This window comes from Tenrec ecaudatus, chromosome 9, assembly GCF_050624435.1.
Source record: "Tenrec ecaudatus isolate mTenEca1 chromosome 9, mTenEca1.hap1, whole genome shotgun sequence".
NCBI classification, from domain to species: Eukaryota; Metazoa; Chordata; class Mammalia; order Afrosoricida; family Tenrecidae; genus Tenrec; species Tenrec ecaudatus.
In genome coordinates this window covers 1,472,243-1,490,777 of record NC_134538.1, presented here as the reverse complement: position 1 = coordinate 1,490,777, position 18,535 = coordinate 1,472,243, and the positions used below count along the sequence as shown (strand labels likewise).

Here is an 18,535-nt window from a genome sequence, read left to right as displayed (position 1 = left end):
AACATACAACAGAAAAGGGGGTGAAGGGAGACGTGGGACAGAGCAAGATATGACAAAATAATAATTTATAAATTATCAGGGGTTCATGAGGGAGAGGAGACGGAGGGGGGAAAATGAGGACCTGATGCCAGGGGCTTGGGTAGAGAGCAAATGCTTTCAGAATGATGAGGGCAATGAATGTACAAATGTGCTTTACACAATTGATGTATGTATGGATTGTGATGGGAGGTGTATGAGTCCCTAATAATATAATAAAAAAAGAAAAAAAGTATTAAGGGGTAAGATCAGGCCTGTAGGTTAGATGGGATAGGGTTTACCAACAAAATTCTTTGCTATCTTCAATAATGAAGAGGTGCATTGTCGTGATGGAAAATTTTCCTGGTACAACTTCCCTTGCCTTTTTTTCATCAAGACATTTTTGAATTTTATTAAAATTTCTTTCTAGTAAAAATTTAAAAAAAACACAAAGGGAGGCCAAAGGATCTCAGTGTAAATCCAGTGGGCCTGTTCAGTCCACACCGCTGGGACGGGGAAGGAGCTCCAGGAGTCCACCATCGATTTCACGTGCACGATAGGCCCCTTGGTAGCATGTTGGTGAAAGCACCCGGCTTGGACACAAAGGTCAGCATGTTGAACCTCTCGGCTGCCTGAGGACAGAGATAAAAGTTGAGTGATCGACTTCCAGCAGTGGGAACCTGGCACCGTTCTTTTCCGTCCTCTAGGGCTGCTATGAGTTGAAATCGACTGGACAAACAAAACCGGTTGGCTCTATTTTGTTTGGGTAGTCCCCGAGTGGCACAAAGATCATGCTCACTCAATTGCGCACCTAAAGGTCGATAGTTCAAACCGACACAGTGGAACTTAAAACCACTTAAATCTGCCCTTAAAACCAAACACCCTGCCGCTGAGCCAATTCTGCCTCGTGGTGAACCCACAGACGGTCTCCCTTGGTAGCTGGTGGGTTTGCACCACCTATCTTGTTTTGCCAATGCCTAACCCACCGAGCCAGGAGGGCCCCTTCTGTCTACCCTTAAAGTAAGGGATTGCATCTCAAGTCAATCAAGTGTTCTATTCCTGGTAAAGCACATGCCGTTGTGAAAGCTGAAGCGTTTTCGGGCTCGTCGAATTTTAGAACTGGGCCTGGTTCCATGGACGGCTGGTGGTGAGTGGGTGGGGAACCATTCTGGATGGAATGCCAACTGAGTTCCAGGCACTGTGCTTATTAGGGTTGCTTAATTTTCGCATCAAGTATTATTGTTACCCTGGGTCCACGAGCAGAAAAGGACGGCCCTTGCCCGAAGCCATACAAGCAGCCCCATCAGTGCGCACTAGCAGGAGGCTCGATTCCAGCTCTGACCCACAGGACTAGTTGTTCCCACCACTCTCTGCTGCCACCCGGGCGCGGGACGGGTTAAGGATCGCCAGCGCACTGCACAATAGCCAAAGTCCACACTGCCAGGCACGGTCCTCTCGCCCTGAGAGCAGGAGGGGGCCCCAAGCGGCTGCCTCCACGCCCTTTCCTCTCCTCCTTGTTTGGTGACTCACGACCCATCCATCCACCTCCTCTCCCGGCAGGACCCTCAATCTCGGCCCTGGTGTCCACAGCTACAGGTGAGTCGGCCGGCCGCTCTGGCCCCGCGCGAACCTCGCAGTGAAGCCACCAGCCAGTCTCCCGGCTCCCAACTCCCCATCGACGTCTGACCTCAAGGCCCCAAACCAGGCAGAGGTCACAATTGTCCCTCGCCACCCCGCCCCGGCCAGCATCAAACACGGTCCACCTCGTAGCCACCCTCTTTTCCCCCAGCTTCGCTCCGGGCACGCTGGCCCAATCGCGTCTTAGCTCACGGGCTAGGGACGTCAAAAGCAACCAATTGTCTAGGCGCTCCCCGCCAAGGGCCCAGCCTTCATCCTGAAGAGCGGCTCCGCTGACCAATGGACACCTCTCCGGGCGCAATGAGGCTGCCGGGCTAGCAGAGGAGCGGCTGGGCCGCCCAATGAACGGACTGGTTCCGTGGTAAGGGGCGTGGCGTTATCGGTTGCCAGGGGCGTGGCCGCAGTTGCTCGGGCGGGGCCGGTAGCGGCGGGAGCAGCGCTGGCCAGGGGTTCCGGCTGCATTTCCATGAGCGCGGCTGGCCGCCGCGGAGCTGCAGGAGCCGGACTGAGGGCGAGCTGGGGCGCTGTAGGCAACCACACACAGGTAAAGTCACAGGCGAGCGAGCGCCGGGAAGCCGGGATCGTCCCCTGGATCCGTTGGCCCGAATCCCTGTGCCCCGCGGTGCCCAGCGCCGGGGTTGTTCGGCCCATCGCGTCGCAACCTGCGCGCTCCGGCTACCCGGGGATCCTCCGTGTTTGTCACCTGGGGCCGCGGGGTCCCGAGGGCCGGCTGGCGCACTGGCAGGTGACAGCCCGAACCGCGGCGGTGGTAGGCGGATACGCCTTCCTGAAGGCCCTTTGTCCCCTTCCTACCCCAGGAAACGAGGTTGGGGACAACCCCAACCTCGGCCTCTCTTGCTGGCTGGCCCCGCATCGGTGCGCACTCTTGGGATGTGAGGGCTCTGGGAGCGCTGTGCAGGCCCAGGCTTGAAGAACGCAGTCGGTCCGAGACCCGCACCTGGCAGGAGAGGGCCGAGGGACCTGATTATAGCCCGGGCTCTACAAGGAACCCCAGAGATTCAGGGGCGCACCCAGAACCAATGGGTTCAAGTTCTAGAGAGGCAGCTTTTGACGCACTTGGAGGCACTTACTGAGCATAGCCTGGACCCAAGCACTGTTTAGTTCTTCCTGGGCTTCCCAAGCAGCGTAGGAAACTGCCTGCCAGGAGAGGTAGCCGGCTCCTCGACCTTGGAAGTGGCCAGGCAGAAGTGGAATGGCAGAGACCTGTCAAGGATCCTTGGAGAAGACTCCCAAGAAGGGATTGCATGACCACCTAAGGCCCTTCTTCACTTACAGATTTACTCTGCCTGACCTTTAAGACCACTGGAGATGCATGCTTCAGGGGTTCTTTGAGTTGCAGGTAGGTGTAGAATTCCCCTCCTAATGAATTTTGAGGTCTCAGTTCATAAGAAGAGGCTAGAAGAGGTTTATTCAGCCATCAAGAAACTCCCTCGGAGCCACGGGCGGACCGCTGCTGTAAATCTCATTCCCAGCTCACCTGCTGTGTTTGCAGCGCCACTTGTTCCCAGCTTCCCCAGAATTCCAGTGACCAGATCCAAAGGCAGATTCCCAAAACAGACTCCTGAGAGGGACCACCCCCTCCCGAGCTAGTAGGTTTGTCAGAGTTGATGCAATCTGTACCCACAGCTTCCAAGGGCCGTTTCATTGCAGCAGAATCTAAAAGAGAAGCCAAAGCGCCCACCCTCCCCCTTCACTACCTTCTGTCGTCTGCCTGAATCAAGAGGACATCATAATGCTCTGAAGGTCAGGAAGCAGAGAAAGGGTCTTCGTGCCTCTTGGGGCCGGTCTGAGGATGAATTCACTGTTGGCTAGCCAGTCAGAGAGCTGATGGCTCCATGTCCTGCAGGTTGCCAGCAGGAATCTGTGGCATTTTCAGAAGACATCTTAGAGTTCATCGAATCCAGTCTTCCCAGTGCATGGGGGCGGGAAACAGGCTAGGAGAGGTCACAGGGCTGGTTGGTCATCGTCACAGAGCCATGACTAAAGGCTCGGTCTTTGACCCTGGGTCTAGTCAAAGGCATGACTTGAATTTCCATTCCTAGCCTAGTTAGCTCACTCACAAACCCAGGTGCTTAAAGTTCTAGGGGAACCCCGAGAGGCTGGGAGGATTGATTTGGTCATTGGAGTGCCGACCTCTTACTGGCTATGTAACTTCAGGCAAGTCCCATAACCTCCCTGGGTTAAGTGTGCCCTCGCATATGAAACAAGGATCACAATAGGACCTGCATTCAAAGGTTATTTTTACGATTACACTCGTTACTATAGCTGAAGCAATTCAGACAGCACCCGGCACATTATAATGACACAGTAAGTATTGGCTAAAGGTGGTTGGTGTTCCATTGCCCTTTTGTTGTTGTTATTTTGGGGGGCACTTCATTGCGTTTTAGGTGAAAGTTTGCCTAGCAAATTCGTTTCTCATTCAGTTCTGACACAGACGTCTCTTGATGTTGGCTGTCGTCCCTGCACTGTGTCTGCACTCCCCTGTCCCACCATCCCTTCCCCATTCCCACCCCTCCAGCTTCCCTTTGGTTCTGGCCACATGTTGCCAATTTGGTCACCTGTAGTTGATTGTGCTGATTGATCTTCATGGGTGGTACTGATTATTTTGTAGACCAATCTGTTCTTTGGCTGAAAGGTGGCCTCTGGGAGTGGTGTTAGCTCCAGGTTAAAGGATCTCAGAGGGCAATAGTTTCAGGAGTTCTTCCAGGCTCTATCTGATCAGTAGGTCTGGTCTTTATGAATTTGAATTTTGTTCAAGTTTATCTCCCACTCTTCCTGAGACTTCAGCTGCTGGGCCCATGCTCAGAGTGATCAATAGGGGTAGCTGGGCACCATCTAGTTCTTCTGGTCTCCGGCTGTGATTTTTTTGTGATTATTGTTGTGTGTTTGTCTTTTCAGTCTGGTTTTTGTGGGCCATTAGCCCTGTGGTCTAATTGCTGTCTTTCCTCTCCTTTGTTCCAGCCAGGACCTTCATTGTATCTTAGATGGCTGCCCTCAGCTTTGGAGACCCCACATGCCGCTCCCCAAACCAGGATGCAGAATATTCTCTCTATGACCTGTATTGGGCCCCCGCCCCCGCCCCAGACAATGCTCCCTGTCTATTGCTATTTTGTGTACTTTTCTTTCTCTCCATAATTGCTATCCAAGATTTCTTTTTAGGAGCTTTTTTTTGTTTATTCCTTTGTTTCCCTGTTTACCCTCCCCCCCCCAACCCACAGTGCTCTTGAAACATATCCCCTAGTTCATGTTAGCAGATGTCTGTGGATTTTTCCAAGACATGGCATTTTCTTTGTTCTTCTCCCATCCTTCATTGAATCAGGTAACCCGGTCCCCTTGCCCCTTGTAATCACACCCTTTTCAGACTCCACGTCTTTTTCTTTCTCTTAGACTCTTGCAGAAAGAGAGAGAGAGAAACCTCAAAATGATAGGCCAACTCCCTGATGATACCAATCCCCTTGGCTTCCTTCCAAGTATGGATTCCTTCCCTCAGTCCAGCCTCCCTCCCCCGGTGCCAGTGTGAGGTAGCCTGATTATAAATGGATGAACATTTTTAGATTAAGATTTCATGAGCTGCCGTATTAAGTGCTTTTCGGAAGTTCGGGGATCATGTGTCAAGTGCATTTAAGCAAGCTACTTAGTCACTCAAGCAGGCCCTCGCCAGCCTGGTATGGCTGGAGGGAGTGTGGGGCCGTCTGGCCTGTCCATTGGTTTATCTGCATTCATTCTGGGCTTTTCCAGGACTTGACATAAGTCAGATGGCCCGTTTTAGCCAGAAGGGGCCCATCTCCTGACTTTCACCTTCGTTTCCTTTTGATGAATAGCTAAAAACCAAACTCACTGCCAAAGAGTTGGTTCTGACTCATAGCAACCCTGTGAGTTTCCGGGACTGCGACTCTCTACAGGAGCAGAAAGCCTCATTTTCCTCCCTCGGAGTGCCCTCATTTTTGTCAGCCCCTGACGCGTCCCTTTGAGTGGGGGCCACTCTTTCTATTTCTTGCAGGAGTTCCGTCCGCACAGCTGACTTCTCTGTGCTCACCTGTTTCTAGACCGCACCGTAGATCACGGTTCTTGGGTGGGCGCAGTCTTTGCCCTCGTGTTCCTTTAAGAGTTGATTCGGAGGCTTGGCGTCCTTGTTTCAGGCCATTCCGGTTAAAGCTCAACCACTTTAGAAGAACTGGCGTTGTGTCTTCGCTGTGTGTTAACAGGAGCCCCCTCTCCGCTCAGCGATACTCTTGTTTTCGTATCTCACGCGTATGCTGGTGACAGGTTCACATCTGTTCCTCCGTCACCGTCTCCTGGGAGGCTGGGGGTTCCCGCTGCGGTGACCCAGGGCACCCGCCCAGAGCCTGGAACGCTTCCTTTGGGTCTACTGAAAGAAAACTGGCCAGCGCCTGCCTTAGTTTGTGCCTAAACCGGGTCTTTGGAAAAGTCCTGGCAGAGAGAGACTTTTGGCATCATGGGCTTCCGTGTGGCAGGTCTGCTGTGAGTTCCTGCTTGCTCAGAATGTGCAGGCATTTAGTGGGGGGTGAGGACTCCTCGGCCATTTTAGAGTGCAGATGACACGAAGCATGAAGTATGTAAGCTTTGCTCTTTCATCCAGGGCTGACCTATCCCCAGAAACAGAATTCGGGAAGAGCAGGCTGCCTCCTGACGGGGCCTGCCATTAGGGTGGTGCAGCCCTGGGGTTGGGGTCAGCTGTTGCAGCCCTCTGGGTAGCTAAGGAATGCTTCACCTCTGTGCTGCGAGGCCCATGTTGATACATGCCAAGTCAAAGTCAAAGCCAAGCTCACGGTCATGGAGTGGATTCTAAGTCAGCCTGACCCTGTCGGACAGAGTAGGACTCCCCCCGCGGGCTGCTGAGACGGTCACTCTGTACAGGAGTAGAGGTAGAAAGCATCCTCTTTTTCCCCTCGGAGCAGCTGGTGGTTTTGAACTGGTGGGTTTGTGCTTAGCAGCCCAATTTTAACCCATCCTGGTGCCGGGATCATTTCCCTTAAGGAGCTTTTTCCTGCCTGAGAATTAATTTTGTTCTTGTTCTTACTTTATCCGGGGCGTCATGGCTTGGGATAAACTCTTTTCTGTTTATCAAAGGGCTGGTGTGGACAGAGGATGGGATGGCGGTTGCCCAGGAGGCCTGTGTAGTTGGGCACAGGGCTTGGTACACCAGACCCAGCCTCCTACTTGGTTGTTGTGGCAACAGTTAGCCAGCAGCCAGGTGGGGCCCTTACTGGAGAAATGGGGCATGTGGTGCCCTTGGGTTTGCCTGCTTTCTGATTGCCCTTTGTTGGCAGTCAGAGGAGGGGCATTGGGTCCCGGGACAGCAGAATCTGATGTGTGCCAGCCACACCATCGCCAGATTAGCGAGTACATTTGGCTCACTGCATAAAACTGCTTTATTAAATTGATTTGATTCGGTTAAAAGATGTTTATGGTTTTCATGCACATTTTTTAAAAAAATAGGTAACAATAGGTAACACATTCGCATGGTTAAGAAACGCATTCAAAAGACACCTACGGTTAGGCAGAGTAAATAAGTCTCTCCACCCTGCCCCCTGCCCCCTAGGGTTGCTCTTCACCTTGCACCTCCCAAGACTCTGGATTCAGCTATAAACCACTGCACGGAGCCCTGCTGCTGCCACGGTTAAGAGCTCCCCTGCTAACCAAAAGGTTGGCCGTTCCAACCCACCAGCCACTTCACAGGACAAAGATGTGACCGTCTACTCCCACAAAAATCAAGCCAAAAGATAAAACCAAGCTGCATGCCCCTGAGTCGATTCCAACTCAGCCACACTACAGGGCAAAGGACAACCGTCCCAGAGGATTTCCGAGGCTGTATGTTTGTATTGGCGTCGACTGCCACCTCTGTTTCCTAGGGAGCAGCTGGTGGATTTGCCCTGCTGACCTTGTGAGCAGGCTCGTGCTACCAGGCTCCTTCCACAAAGATTCAAACCTTGGTCAGAGGTCCACGGTGAGTCAGAATCAGTTTGGTGACAGTGGATTGCCAGCAACTTAATTAAGAATATTCTGTCCTCCCTTTTCAGACACACAGCATATTTCCCAATGGCATACACGGTGACTGGGAGGTTGAGCCCACCAGCTTTCAGGTTAATAGTCAAGCACACACCACTTAGACCCCTCAGTGATGTGGTCACTGCCGCCACATCGATTTCAACAGATAGTGGCCATTTACAGCAGAGCAGAACTGTTGCTGTGGGTTTCTGAGATGGGAATGCTTTGCAGGCGTAGAAAGCCTTATCTTTCTCCCACAGAGTGGCTGGTGGGTTCGAACTGTGGACCTTTTGGTTCACAGCCCAACTCTGTAACCGTTATCCCACCAGGACTCCTTTCAGAGACTAAGAACCAATTCTGCTTGGGTGGCAGTACCACCTGGACCTGGTAAAGCATTGTTGCGGGTGTTTGGGGGCAGGTGCAGTTCCTTACCATGGAGCTGTAAGCCTGAAGACACGGGGTGAGAGCTTTTCCTTGGGCAGCCTGTGAAGAGGGTGGTGTGACCAGAAGGAGCTGCGTGGGGCCTGGGGCCTTTCACCTTGCTCTGTGGGAGGAATGTACTGGATTTGCCAGGAAAAGCTTGCTGTGTTTTCTCTTGGTCTCCAGAGCAGCCTCCGCCCTCCCTGACACACATTTCTGATCCCCTCTCCAATTGGTCTTGGCCCTTCATCCCAGGCTTCCCTGTTGGGCTGCCCCGCCCCCTTTCCCTCTCGCTCCCCAAGCAAAGCCAGCACTCACGCCTCCTCCTCCTCCTCCGTGAAGCATCTTTCCCAAACCTGGACCTCCTCTGACAGGCATGTCCCCGGTTCTCCAAATCTCCTCCTCCGGGGTCTGCCCCTGACAAGCCTTGCATCAAATCAAGACTGCCATAGAGGACTTGGGTGCTTCCTGTCCAAATCCCCAGTGGCCTCGCCTGGTTCTCAGTGCTCACACAGACTTCTCTGTATTCTGAGGATTCTCCTAGGGTCATGCTTGTCTCGGCCATGACCTCGCCGAGACACTCGGTGTTCTTTGTCTTCTGAGTTATTGCCGTGTCTCGGGGGCCTGCATCTTGCTTGTTTTTAACCTTTGATCTGATGTGGAGTCACCTTGGACTTGAGTTTTGCGTCTTCAAGATGTTAGCCAGCCAGTGCAGTCCAGAGTCATTGCTCTCTTGTCCTGTGTTCTCTGCAGTCGGGTGCCGACAGGCTCATCCAGCGGCAGCACAGACACCGTGTGATGGAGGGGGGAGAGGGGTGTGGTGTGGTCAGTGTGCTCTGTCTAGTCCCTCCAGGGCAGTGGGTCTCAAGTTCCCCCATGCCACCACCCTTTCATACAGTTCCTCATGTGGTGCTGACCACCCCCCAACCATAAAATTATTTTCGTTGCTACTTCATCACTGTCATCTTGCTATCGCTTAGAATCGGGCGACCCCTGTGAAAAGGTCCTTCAAGCTTCAAAGGGGTCGCGACCCACAGGTTGAGAACCGCTGCTCTAGGGTAAGGGAACAGACACTCTGAAAAGCATCCCTACCTGTGTACGCATGGAGTTTGAATGTGCTTCACTTAAGCCATGCCAAGGAGGGCCAATGTAGCATTACCAAACTTCAGTGTTTCCAGTGAGGGCCTTCATGTACCACCACTGCCAATCCATTTAAGAAAAACGACTTTAACGCCAAAACTGTCAGGAGGTCAGTCTCTCAGAATAAGGAACAATCTTCTGGACAGAACACACTTAGACTGCTAATGGGGTAAGTCAGTGGAAATGGAATCCCGCTGGAAGTGCTTGGGAGGGCCAGAGGCAAGGAATCTATCCTTCCGCGCTCGTACACCGTGCTGGCCACTCTCGCTGGGAAGCCGGGCCATTCCTTAGGGCCACCCAGCCTGGCATTGCTGTGTGTCCGTGCGCCCACTCTTTCAGGTGGTGTGAACTGCGCGGCCAGGGTGCAATAAGGTGAGCTGATATTGGAAGCTGGGCTTGGGCTTTGCGGGGACTGGATCAGTGCCCCGGTCTTGGGCAGTAATTCCTTACTACCATCAAATGTACAGTCATTGTTCTAACTTCCAGGGGTTTTAAAATGTCATAAGAGCTTTTTCTTACATTTCTTTTCTGTTTGTTTAAAAAAGTTCAGGATTGAAACAGGGCTCGCTCTGTATGTGTCAACATTTATGACATGTCGTCAGGAAAGACTGTCCTGGAGAAAGACGTCATGCATGGTAAAGCGGAGGGAGGCGCTCAAGGGGATGGTCTGACACAGTGGCTGCAACAATGGGCTCGGCGTGGGAACAATTGGGAGGGTGATGGAGGCCCGGAGTTATCGGTTCCCTCATCCTTCCCTTTACTCCCCACCTTCCCCCTACCCTCCTGGTATTGCTACTCCATTTCTGTTCCCGGATCCCATATGTCGTGAGCTCTTATCTCTTATCTGTACCTATGTACATGCTCCAGTCTAGCCCGCAAAGAAAGGCAGCTCTGGAGTCTTAATAGTGGGGGGTGAGGAAACCTCAAGGAACCAGAGGAATATTGTGAGTTTCATCGATGAGTTAGTGCACCCTGGTTGACTCATCCCTTCCTTGTGACCCTTCTGTGAGGGGATGTTCTATTGTCTGCAGCTGGGTTTTGGTTCTCTGCTCCCCTCATTCTCAACAATAGGGTTTGTTTGTTTGGGGTCTTCTGATGCCTGTTACCTGATCCCGTTGACACCTCATGATCGCACAGGCTGGTGTGTTTCTTCCAGGTGGGCTTGTTGCTTCTCTGCTAGATGGCCGCTTGTTTACCTTCAAGGCTTTAAGACTCCAGATGCTGTATTATGCACCCATTTTGTCTTCAGTGATCGTGCCAGGAGGGTGAGTGTCACAGAATGCCTGATTGTTGGAACAAAGTGCTCTTGTGTTGAATCAGGGCCCAAAGTCCATCCACTACGTCAGTGTAGGGCCATATAAATATATGTACATAGGCCAGTACTTCTATTTTTATGAACTAATGTATTTACATATGTGCACACCTATGTTTATACCTCTACCCAGAGCTTTGCTTCCTAGATGTTTTTTCTGTTTCCTTTTATCTTCCTCCTGCCCCACCTTCACGCTCGCCCTTCTTCTGCTTTTTAGTAATGTCTCTCAGCTAGATTGCTGTTGTGGTCAGCATAAGATATAAAAATAATAATAATTTATCAAGGGGTCATGAGGGCGGGAAAAAAGAGGAGCTGACACCCAGGGCTCAAATAGAAGGTCTTTTGAAAATGAGAATGGCGGCATATGCACCAGTGTGCTTGATACAGTTGATATAGGGATTGTTATAAGAGCTGTAAGAGCCCCCAGGAAAATGATTTATAAAAACCAAACCAAACAAAAACTAAACTTCAGGTCCCCTCCCATTTCTTTAATTATTCTTTCCTCTATAATCGATTTGTTGATCAAAGAGGGTAATTTGTTCCGTAGAGGCATTTATGATTTATTTTTGAAAAGGATCACATTCACCTGGTACAAAAATTCAAAAAGCAAATATTTGCAAAACAGGGGAGAACAGACAGTGTTGTTAGTGTCTTGTATATTTGTTCCATCATTTCTGTGTGTGGCCTAGCAAATGTGTGTGCATATCCCTTGTTCTTCTTTACATAATTGGTAGCGTGTTGTACATGCTTTCTGCACCTTCCTTCCTCACTTAACCTGTGATGTCAGCCATTGTCCACGTTGTTTGGCACCCTATGTGCCAGGTAGCCCCTTCAGACATTACTGCTTCCCCAAACTTACGGGGCGCACACTCCTGCTGGGATGGTGTGATTGGACTGAGGAGCAGGTTTCGCATTTGCTCAGCACAGATTCATTGAGCCCTCTCTCCCTCGGACACAGAGCCAGGCCCCTGTCCTCGAGGATCTTCTCTGGGGCTGGACACCTGTGCTTGGCCCAGAGCGGAGCCTCCATGAATGCTGGCTGAGCTTCCAGCCCCTCCCAGCTTCCTGCTTGGCCTGCACCCGATTCACACTGCAGACTTCAGCTTCTCGGGTTCCAAATGCCCTGGCATCCCCCCCCCCATTCTGATCCTACAGCCCGTGCTTCTCCACTGTTCCCAGTGACATGGAAAACGGCACCTTTCTAACTAGGGAGATGATGGGACATTCCAAGTAGATTATAGCGAAAGTCAAGACTTGACCCGGAATCTCAAGAAATGCCTTGACTTGAGAAGAGGAATATGCCGCTTTCTCCAAGATTCCCTTTGAATGAGAACGGGGCCTGAGCGTGTGTTTGTCAATGGGGCTGCCGTGGTTGGCATCCATCCATTACCCAGCAAAGGGTTGCTAAGGCGAATGAGCCCTCAATATTCCTAGGCCCTTGCCTGGACCCCGGCATAGGGAGTTCACTGGGTCTCAGTTTCCTTGTTTGCATTAATAATGACTCACAGAGCTGCTGTGAGAACCGAATGAGGTAATGTCTACGGATGCACTTGGCCCACAGGGAAGTAGAGTCGGGCTCCCCGGTCAACACCAGTGCGTGTTGTGAGCAAATGAGGGGGTGCTTGCCATCACAAGGACTCGGTCAGCCACAGCGCAACACAGAGAGGCATTTTGTGTGGCGCCGTGTTCCTGCAGGTTAAAGCTCCAGTTACTTGCCAGGTAAAGCCGGCCAGAGAGCGACGCTGGCTGCCAGGACAAAGGTTTTCATCCCAACCCTGCTGGTCACACGTGGAGGATGCTTCTCTTGGTAGCTAATGGTTGGGGGCACGGACAGGAGCACGGGCGCGCATGGCTCTGTCATTACCTGCCAGAGACGGACAATTAAGGTGGCACTGACAGTGGTTTCACCTGGGCATGTCAGAGACTGGACTAACCAGGGCCCCTGGCGTCTGGCTCCAGGCTGGGACCCCGTGTTGTTCTTGCATGAAGCGAGCCCTCCCTTCGCCTTCTCTGATGGGTACACCATGGCACATTTGTACATCTGTTGCCCTCATCTGTTGTACATCTGTTGCCCTCATCGTTCTCAAAACATTTGCTTTCTACTTGACCCTTGGTATCAGCTCCTCATCTGCGCCCCCCTCCTCCCCCCCGCCTCCCTCCTGCATGATTTGTTTGCTGGGGTAGCAGGAAGCTGTGGCGTAGGACGCGTGACCTGTGTTGGCTCACTGATGGCGCTCGGTGACTCCTTGAGGCAGGCATGATTGCCCCCCCTTAATGAGCAAGGAAGCTGACGTGCCCAGAGGGTACAACACTCGCCCAAAGGGAACACTGCAGTGCAGCCCAATGCCGTCAGTCCCCAAGGCCCGTTCCTCTCCTCACCCCACTCAGAGTCACCTCTCAACCCCCGCCCCCCCGCCGCCCTCTGTGCCCACCCACCGACAGGCATCTCGAAGCAGAGATCTTTGTACAGCCGCGATATGGCCTGCCGTCGCACACTGCTTCCAGAATTGCAGAGGCCTTTGTGGAAGGATGTTTTCCGTCTTCCTGCGATATTAAATGGGACCTGTATTTTACAATAAGGAGACCTGGTAGTGAGTTGAGCTTACACAATTGGCTGCTAACCTATCAGTCAGCAGTTCGAAACCACCTCTGCAGGAGAAAGATGAGGCTCTCCGTTCCCGGAAAGATTTCCAGCCTTGGGAACCCATGGGAGAATTTCTGCTCTTATGTAGGGTTACTGTGAATTGACTCCATGGCAGTGAGTTGTTTTAAGTTTCATATTTTACAATCTCACAGACCGCTTGCTCTAGGTTAGCCTACGATTAATTATATTCAAATGTCCACTCTTGGGACCAAATAAGCTTGTGTCCATTGGCAATGCCATAGACAGTTGTGTTATGTTAGATGTTACAAAGTAACAGAGTTATGAGGCTTCTGATGGCAGTCAGAATCCAGCTAAAGGCCTCCAATCAGCGGACGGAGTCGGACTTGACTTCTTTTTGTGAACCTTTTCCTACTGCCTAGGACAGCCCGTTTTCTCTTGGAGTTATCTTTTTTGTCAGATAGTTTTTGTAGTAGATTTATAACTTTTTGAACAGAGCAAGGTGTTCTTTAAACAAACAGGAAAAAGAGTGAAAGAAATCTGACACTGGAATGATTTTCTTTCTTTCTTTCTTTTTGAGTAATGGAAAGTGGAAAACTTTCATTTGGATGGATAATTAATGAGCTGCCTAAACTCCCAGATGTTCTTTAAAGTACCCAATAGCTGCTGACAGCCTGCTTCCCATGTCGATCCCCAGCGACCTGGCAGATAGCCCAGCCTAATGTGACGATTCCCTGTTCACAGAGTGCCGTTCAACTGATGGATGAGGTGTTAGGTCAGCGGTTCTCAACCTGTGGGTCGCGACCCCTGGGGGGGTGGGCGTCGGGCAACCCTTTCACAGGGGTCGCCTGATTCATAACAGTCGCACATGACAGTGATGAAGTAGAACGGAAATCATTTTATGGTTGGGGGTCACCATAAGATGAGGAACTGTATGAAAGGGTCGCGGCATGAGGAAGGTTGAGGACCACTGTTTTATATGAACACCTTTGCCGCACATTCAGGCAATCAATATCTACGGGGAGCCCATTACTTGCCTAACACCCTAAGTTGAAATTTGTTGCAAATTTAAACAGCGAGGAGGGAACCTAGAAGGACACAGGTGCGAATGCCCCACGGAATAGAGAGAGAGCAGTCATCGCGTGCTTTTCCATAGAACAGAGCCTCCGGATGTTCTAGCAATGGGGGTGTTTGCACAATGAGAAGGTAAGCAACAGTGAGAGTTTTAGGGCCTGGAGGGGATGGGTCACCACCGGTGACAGTTCCTGCACTTGACAGATTGTACGGAACAACTTGGGTGCTATTGAGGGCCCTCGGTGATGTTCCAGTGGTAACTGGCAAAACTTGTCCAACATCCAGGTGACTGGTTGCCAGGTGGGCCAGGTGACTGGTTGCCATCTCAGTGCTCTTCCCATGTACGGTGTCGCATCAGTCCCTGCCATGCGCACTGTGCCGGCTAAGGCAGTGTGTATGTGACACGACCCTCCAGACCCCATCAGTCCCACTTTTGCACTCCGGCCGCTCCCACACCCACCCTCTGACCCGGTCTGTCCATCTGTCGACTGCCTGGCATCCGTAGACCTTGGCTCAGCCTGTGAGCTCAGTCTAGTATCTGCACACACCCTCCTCCTCCTCACCTCCTCTGCCCTCCAGCTCTGAGTCCACCCCCTCCTTCTCTCTGCCTCCTTTTGTTTGAATTATAGCATTTGTAGTTGGCCCTTCAGAATGCAGTACTTGATTAATTACATCGGGCTTTTCCCACTGTTTTCTAATTGTTTCACAGATGCCTTATACTGTACTCCGTCCATAGCCCCCACCAGGGCTCCTCAAACTTTTTATTTATTTTTTTTTTCCCTGACCCTGACCCCAAACTTTTTAAACAGGGGGCCAGTTCACTGTCCCTCAGACCCGCTGGAGGGCCGGACTATAGTTAAAAAAAAAAAAAAACAACTATGAACAAATTCCTATGCACACTGCATACATCTTATTTTGAAGTAAAAAACAAAAACACCCGGCAGGCCGGATAAATGTCCTGGGCGGGTCGCATGTGACCCCGGAGCTGTAGTTTGAGGACCCCTACGATGCTTTGTATTCTTGGGAAGTGGTGGGGTGAAGTTGGCCAAAAGCCACGCCCATGATACTGCCATACTTTAGTGGGTTGTGTCCTCTTCCCTTACACAGTGGATCTAAGAGGCGGCGCCCAGTGTTCCCAGGTCAAAGACATCCGGTCTTTCCCAGTCTGGGAGAAGCACGTCCCCATTTCTGATGAAATCATTGTCTGTCATGGTTGGCGCCTCACCTCCTGGGAATACCCACTCCCGTGTTGGGACTCCCTGGCGGGGGAAGAACTTCAGCGTGGGGACGCGCCTGAGGGCGGGCCTCAAGTGGGGCTCACCTGCGTCACTGTGGAATGCTTCAGGGAGCTCCGAAACCGCAGTGGACTCCAAGCAGTGCCTACCTGCTGCAGGCAGCCTGACGCACAGGTGGAGAAGGGAGGGAGGCTGCCAGAGGAGGCCTCAGGCTGGCAGTTGGGACTTGCCCTTTGAAAGAGGCCGACAGAGGGGGGGGGGATTGGGAGGCCAGAGGGAGGGGCCTAGCACAGTAGAGAGTTGTTTGCATTGTGGGGATCAAGAACAATCAAGGCTATGAACTTCCTTCTGTAGCTTCACTTTGGAAAAGCGATGTAAAAGCCAATACTCTAAGACGGACCAACCCAGAAGGATACCCGTTCCATCTTAGAGCTTTGAATTTTCAGTTTTTCTAGATCTTTTGGAATGCTTAGTGGAGAAATCTAATAAAGCCGAACTCAGGACCACTTAGGAACCAATTCCCCGTCGTTGAAATATCCCCTCTGGTTGCTCTGAAAACGAACATTTTTCTAATCTTGAGATATTTAAAAAGGCAGCTTTCCTCTAGGGAGTGGTTCTCAACCTTCCTAATTCCGCGACCCTTTAATACAGTTTCTCATCTTATGGTGACCCCCAACCATAAAATTATTTTCTTTTCTTTTTTTAAAACATTTTATTAGGGGCTCATACAACTCTTATCACAATCCATACATATACATACATCAGTGGTATAAAGCACATCTGTACATTCTTTGCCCTAATCATTTTCAAAGCATTTGCTCTCCACTTAAGCCCTTTGCATCAGGTCCTCTTTTTTTCCCCCTCCCTCCCCTACCCCCCTCCCTCATGAGCCCTTGATACTTTATAAATTATTATTTTGTCATATCTTGCCATATCCAGCATCTCCCTTCACCCCCTTTTCTGTTGTCTGTCCCCCACATGTAGATCCTTGTAATCAGTTCCCCATAAAATTATTTTTGTTGCTACTTCATAACTGTAATTTTGCGACTGTTATGAATCAGGTGACCCCTGTGAAAGGGTTGTTCAACCCTCCCCCCCCCAAAAAAAGGGGTCACAACCCACAGGTTGAGAACCCCTGCTCTAAGCGTTCAAAGCATCCTACAGATCTTGTCTACAATGTAGCTGCAGGTGTTTTACAATTTACAGACATTTTAATCTCAATTTCTTTAGTATTTGATCCTTTCAAATGAGTGGCTGATACCAAGGGCTCAAGCAGAGAGCAAATGTTTTGAGAATGATGAGGGCAACAAATGTACAAATGTGCTTGACACGATGGATGCATGGATGGATGGATGGATGGATGGATGGATTGTGATCAGAGTTGTACAAGCCCCCAATAAAATGATGAAAATAAAAATAGAGTTGTGCATTCCTGATGACCACAATCAATCTTAAAACACTTTCTTCTTTCTTAAACTCATGTCTTACTAGCTCCCCATATTCCCCAACCACCCCGCCATAACCCCAAGAAACAATCCAGTTACTGTCTCTCTAGAGTTGCCTATCCTGAATTTCATATAAAGGAAAACATACAAAAGCAGGCCAACCCAAGAGCCATAGCAAGATAAAGCAGACAAAAACCTCAATCAAAAAAGAGCAGAAAATAATAAAAACAAGAACAAATTTAAAATGGGTGTACGGGGAGAATAAATGGTAAGGTGTAAAATTGTAACCTAGCTATATCTACATTAATCCTCTCTCCAGTGCACTCTTGTCTGGTAGCAAGACTGCTCACACCCCTGGTCGGTGGTCAAGGGGATTCACCAGATAAAGGCTGTATGTTTTATTACAGCCACCAGGCCTTGACAGTAAGCCTCGAAATCTCCATCGAGGGCAAGTGCCCTGCCCAGGGCTGCACAGCACCGCATGCTCAAGTGGAGAGAATAGCGCCAGACACCACTGGAATCTACTTGTGTGGAGACCCAACTAGGATCCCCTCCCTCCTCCGCCATCCAGCACCTCCAGTCTTTCCACTGGGGTTGCGGCCTGGAAGTTGGGGGCATGGCTCTATTTTTTTATTTCATTTTTAGCCCAAGGGCCTGAGCAATAAAGCAGTCCTCCAGACTTATTTTCACAGTCACCGGAATAGCTTGTCTCCTAAGACTTGGGCGCTTGTTACCATGGGAGCTAAGTGACTTCCAAACCTGCTGCTCTTAAACTGGCAGGACACCCTGTTTCTACTCCCAGCAGCCTGAAGTATTTACAAAACAGAGGTAAAGCATGCCTTAGAATGCAAGATACCTTAGCCCCCAGAACCTTCTCTCCACCTCTGAAGGGCAAGGAGCCTGGAACTTTCCCAGATCTCTGCGCACACAGTGAAGAGTTGGCAGCCAAGCACTGAGGGAGCCGTCCAGAGATTTCATCATCAGAGAGCGAGGAGAGGGGCGAGCTGGGCCCTGCGCTTGGTGGCAACTTGGTGGGGTCAGGCCTTACCCTTGGGGAGGATACGAGGGCCTGGCCTATTGGTCACATCTCCTGAAAGCGCTTCATGATGCCTGCCTTGGTGAACGGTGAGTGAGAGAGCCTGTTGCAACGGGCCTCCTGTGTTGGTGTTTCCATCACTGGCTCATGACTGTGTGCATTGGCCAAGCCCCATGCTTCGATCTGGCACAGGGGCCTTGGAGAAGCAGCACATTCAGGAATACGTTCACACAAGGGCCCTTCTCAAAAGTTCCAGTACCCTGGGACCTTGTGTTGATTGGGGCCTCCTAAACCAGGATGTTGCTTTGTGTAAATCCGGTGTTTAATTCGTTTACATTTTTACATTTGATGTTTCAAGCCGTCAGATCTTTTTGTTAACGCGCCTGTACTTTTAAGTCTAGAATCTCCCGAGAGGAAGCACCTGGCTATGATTTTTTTTTTTTAATGTTTGTTCCCAGGTGTGGATTGAATGGTTTCTTGGGGGAGAAATTCACCCTGCTTCTGATTTTCCTGGGCCCTTAGATGTTCCTTGTCTCGTAGGAAGCTCAGCGCCTCCACCAGGGCTGTTTGCTAGTGGGAGAGGCCAGC

At 50.8% G+C, this 18,535-nt stretch overlaps 1 protein-coding gene across 1 annotated transcript in view; it reads left to right on the top strand.

Annotated features, from left to right (window-relative positions):
• The first annotated feature begins 2,068 nt into the window (after positions 1-2,068).
• The window catches only part of ABHD2 (abhydrolase domain containing 2, acylglycerol lipase), a 113,955-nt gene continuing 97,488 nt past the window's right edge, over positions 2,069-18,535 (top strand). Inside the window, exon 1 of the mRNA XM_075557844.1 lies at positions 2,069-2,197. The gene's annotated coding sequence lies outside the window, so the exon portion shown is untranslated. The remainder of the gene's footprint in view (positions 2,198-18,535) is intronic.